Here is a 5329-nt window from a genome sequence, read left to right on the forward strand (position 1 = left end):
CTTCGGCGTGGTTTAGTCGATTTGCGACCATCGGCGCGTGTAGATCAATGAGAGAGGAACGACGACGTTGAGTGACAGTTCTTCTACTGCTCCGTAAGTATATATATATATATTTATATCTATTATCCCTTAATTATATTATATATTGTACTTTTTATATTTTTTTTACGTATTGAATATAATTCCTATACGTACACGGTATTTTTTTTCTAAACTGTTATTATTACTTTTTTTACGTAAATATGTAAAATAAATATTTTTATAATAATACATCGGCTTTTCTTTTACGATTCTTTTTTTGTACTGGCAGACTCCACTTACATTCTCAATCGCGTAAAAAAAAAAAAATCACTTATTGTTAAAACAAATACTCCAATAAATCAAACGACAAGTATGTTATTTATATATGTATATTTTTGTTATTACATATTTACGTGTATTATATATTTAGCCTCTCAAGGATGTACGGTTCGTGAATTCTCGATCTTCATCCACGTGTCGTTTCACGGCCGAATAAGCGTGTCGCTTGACGTCGCGTGCGTTTTTTTTTCTCTTTATCTCGCAACCGGAAATTGCACGCGCCTCCGTAAGCCGGTTTTGTATTCGAAAAGATCGAACACGACAAGGGGATCACGGCGCAGGTCGAGTTCCGCGATACGTCGAGGGCTCGTTCATATTCCACTACCCCGTGTTTTTTCTCTCGTCAATGACGCAAATGCAACAGGAGAGAGCTTCGGTATTTTCCGCGCGGAAAATATTAAATCTAACCAGTGTGAATAATCGAAATTTGCGACAGGCTTCGAAATATAATGTCAACTGCTTTTTCGTATTTTCCGACAGGAAACCATAATTTTTTTTTATCTATGGAGAGAACGGTTGCCCAATTCAATGAAGCCGTGAAAAATTTCGAATTTATTGATATTACACGATATCAATAAATATGTGAAATATAATAAATAACATTTTTTTTATACGTCGGCAATAGTGTATTTTGTACTTTTGGGATCCTATACTCGAAGAAATCGTATGAATACGAAAATACTTAGGAAATCTAAAATATACGTAACACACATTGTAAAAAATAAAATGCTAGTTTTAACGTAAAGACGTAAATTAACATAAAATATTAATGTTAACATTTTTGGATAGTCTTAGGAAGTCTATTATATGTTTTAAAAATTAACATTTTATTTTCTACAGTATATACTACAGTATTTTTGTACGAGATATTTTTCGAGATATTTTACGGTCCTTGAATTGTGTATGTATAGTTCCATATATTTAATATTTTATTCGTTATAATTTAAAATTATATTGCAATTCTACATTCTCATAAATTATTTTATAAACACGGGATTGCAATGTCATGAGATTCCAATACTTTATTTTATAAAATATCTATTTTTCTTCTACAGCGTGATATCTTGCAGGATATTACTTAATCCTTAAACATAAAAATTTGCTTTATTGACTTTATTGGATATAATTTCTGAAATATTTCAATGCAAATCTTTTAAAAGTACGATGTATAGATAATCTTATTCAAATATTAACAATTTTGATAGATAGGAAGTGTAAATATTTATTTCTGCATAAAAAAATATTATATATAAATTTCTGATAGCCAAAACCGTAACTCAATACGAAAATGAAGATAGACGAAAATAAAAACTTATTGTCAAAATATTTATGAGATATTTTGACACTGAGTTTTCCGTGTTTGTTCGTTTGCAAGAACATATCGAATTCTTGCATATGTCGATAAGCTGGTTTATCTTCTCCCTTATGTCACAAATGCAATATCGTTGTTCGTGTGCGGGGTTCATAAATTCGCGCATGTCTGTGAAATATAATCTTGACTGCGAGCTGAGAAAAAGGAGGAGAATGGGTCCTAGAGAATGAGTTATATGAGAGCAGAGAGAATTGCGCGTGTCCAACCTCTGATGTGTGTTGACTAAGAGAATACGTGCAGACCAGACATAAGCTCGAGTCGTTGAACTTTGCAGTCGCCACGTGTATACTCCACGGGCTTCTCCGTGTGCAGAAAAAAAAAAAAAAAAAAAAGGGAATTTAGTATCTACAGTAAATTCGCGGAATGTGAGAAAAAGAAAAGAAAGGGAAAGACGTATAATCGATTAATATACTGTTATTCCTTCCGGTTGTATTTTTCCCTCAATCTAAAGATTTTGCAAATGGAAAAACGTGCAGATATTTCTAAAATTTGAATTAAATCGAATTCGAATTTTTTATCAGAAATAAATTCGAATAATTAATAATTTTTGTACTAAATAATCATTCAATTAATATATATCTATTAAATTAGAAAATGTTGATCAATTCGCATGATTCTAATCGATTAAAAAATCTGAAACTTATAAACTTTTTTATAAAAAGTGTGATAATACAACCGGAAAAAGGATGATTTGACATAAAAAAAAAAGTTAAAAACGTACAATAAAATTTTTTTACATGAGGTTTTATTTTCGAAAAAATCGACTTTAAAGATTCATTGGGCACATTTATATAACTTCGATTTAATAGCTCTCGCTGTAGATTACTATCTCTATCCATAATTGTGTTTATTGAATAATTAAAAGTACATAATAGGATATTTCATGCATAAATTTGATTATCTATTTCAAATTGTTGAAAATATTGACTAGCCTGCCGTATACATAATTCTGTTCTTCAAAGTAAATTTTGTGAAACTTTTCTACCATATTCTGATGCTTTAATTTATCGATTTTATACTATATGTATACCCAAACAACACAAAGTCTAAAATTGTGACATAAGACGTCTTTAAGCCGCAAAAAACGTCCTATGACCCAATTTTATACACTTTTTGTTGTCTGAGTAATATAATAATTAGCTGCGGCAGAAGCGCAAGTATGGGAAGTATGTAACGCCGTTACTTTTACCGTTACTTTTTATAATAACGTTTTGGTAATGATGTTGCAATTTTTTATAATGTTATAAACGATAACTAACTAAACGTGAAGGTTGAGAAAGTCACTTTTAAAAAGTAACTCGCTTATACCATTATACGTTATTTATTTAAAAAAAAGTAACTCGTTACATGTAACAAGTTAAGAGTTACAGAATAAAAATAAGTTAAAGAATAAAAATAAGATATCTACGCGTCACGTCACAAGTAACGAATTACTTTTTTTTAAATAGATAAGAAAACGCGTAATGGTGGTATTGTAAAGTTACTTTGTAAAAATGACATTTCTAACTCTGGCGTTACACAATTAATTTGCAACGTTATTATCAATTCGTTATTGTAACAAAGTAACGATAAAAATAATGGCGTTATGAGTACGCGTCGATCCCATTTCCTGTCACGTTTCTATCATATTATATGCATCTTAATGCAACCTCTTCTTATTATGAACAGTCAATGCCTATCAATCAGTACCAATATAGTCAGTACTAATATAGCAACATATAATCAAGAATTATATTCATATATTCTTGATTATATGTTGCTATATTAGTACTGACTATATTGGTACTGATTGATAGGCATTGACTGTTCATAATAAGAAGAGGTTGGTTCTAGTAGAACTGATACAAAGCAATTCAGAACATTGAGAGTATTAATAGCAAACATATGATGAAGGAAAAATACTAATTCACAACGAGATCTATTAAGTCGAGACGTAATAAGTGTATCCGATTTTCCAAAGTTTGTTTTCTGGAAAAGCTTCGTACAAAGTACGATAAATTTTTTTCTATGTTCTATTCTACGTCCAAACTATTTTTTTATGTAGAATTACTCTCTACTCTTTCAATTGTATGTCAGTTATTAAACACGCTATATATTCAAAACTTATCCAAAACAATATTTCAGAATAGGATTTTATAATAATTAATTATGAAATACGGTTAAGATAATTCAAAATCGTTTTTTATATACGGATCAAACGTACGTTGTTAATTCATAGTTCATAAAAGTTCTAATTTCGTCGAAACTATAAAACATGTGCGAAAATTAGGTAAATGTAAAGACACGATTACCTGTTCAAATACCGAAAGAAAAATATCAAAGTATTACGAAAGAAATGTTACGAACATATTTTTTTTGATTTATTAGTTATGAAACATTTATTAGTTATGAAAAAATTTGATTGTGATGGTAAAATATACAATTTTGTGAAATATATTAATTGTAAAAAAAGCAAAAAAAATTGATGGCTTATTTGCGAATAAAATTTTATTTCGTAATATTTAAATAAAGATTTATTTCAGCGAAATAAATATATTTCTTTTCATACATACATTTTTAAGTTTTTTTTTCTCATTTTTAAGTTTTTTTTTCTGTATTGAAAATCAATAATAAATATTAGGCCCGTCTTAAACTACGCATTGGAGACTGAATTGCAAATTAAAGATTAGAATTTGGATAATTTTAATTTCCTTTGTTTCTTTCTAATTTGTTGAATTCTACTCTCCAATTTGCATCCTTAATCTCCAATGCGTAGTATAATATGAACTTTACAATACAATTATACATAAAATTAGAGATGTATTTCGTAATTGTCTTTCCATAATTGAATCTTTGAACAATCTCTGGGAACTATCCGTACTCGAATTCAAATTTGATTCAATTTGAATGAATTCAATTTTTTTTTTTCATACATCAGTAATATTATTCACTATCAAAAAATACATTTATTTTATACAGTTTATGATAATTTTAAGTTTAACTCTTAATTAAAGTTAATCAAGAAAAGTTTAATCAAGAAAATACTCGTGACCTGAACATTTTTTCATTTCTTATTTTATATCTTACAGTTTACAGCTTATATATTTTCCTTGAATGTGATATATGTATAAAAGAATACGATTTAAAAAGATATAAATGATATCTAAAGAATATATACATGAATGATATGTGTATAAAAGGAAAACGTATTTACTACAATTGCAATTTGATCATACACGTGGCCAATCAGTTCAAGTATGATGAATGAATAGATATGCATAACGTAATTTTAAGCATATGTATGAATAAATTATAAAATTGTAGCTTACGAAGCAATTGTAAAAAGCTGAGTTGTAATTATATAATCTGTCATTCTCTCTCTCTTTCTGTCAGTCTGGCAAATTACGATCTCGTAATAAAATGTGAGATTGGATGTATGAAAAAAATATTTTGAATAAAATTATTTCAGAAATAAATATAGTGTTGAGTAAAAATTTTAAAATAATTCGATATTATAGTTTACGATTTAATGTGTGACAAAATCGACAATCTACACACACACACACACACACACACACACACACACACACACACACACACACACGCGCGCACACACGC

At 28.7% G+C, this 5329-nt stretch overlaps 1 protein-coding gene across 1 annotated transcript in view; it reads left to right on the forward strand.

Moving 5' to 3' along the window:
- Window positions 1-15: 15 nt before the first annotated feature.
- The window catches only part of LOC108756322, a 13805-nt gene continuing 8491 nt past the window's right edge, over window positions 16-5329 (forward strand). The window contains exon 1 of the mRNA XM_018500050.1: window positions 16-93. The gene's annotated coding sequence lies outside the window, so the exon portion shown is untranslated. The remainder of the gene's footprint in view (window positions 94-5329) is intronic.

This window comes from Trachymyrmex septentrionalis, unplaced genomic scaffold (genome assembly GCF_001594115.1).
Source record: "Trachymyrmex septentrionalis isolate Tsep2-gDNA-1 unplaced genomic scaffold, Tsep1.0 scaffold97, whole genome shotgun sequence".
NCBI classification, from domain to species: Eukaryota; Metazoa; Arthropoda; class Insecta; order Hymenoptera; family Formicidae; genus Trachymyrmex; species Trachymyrmex septentrionalis.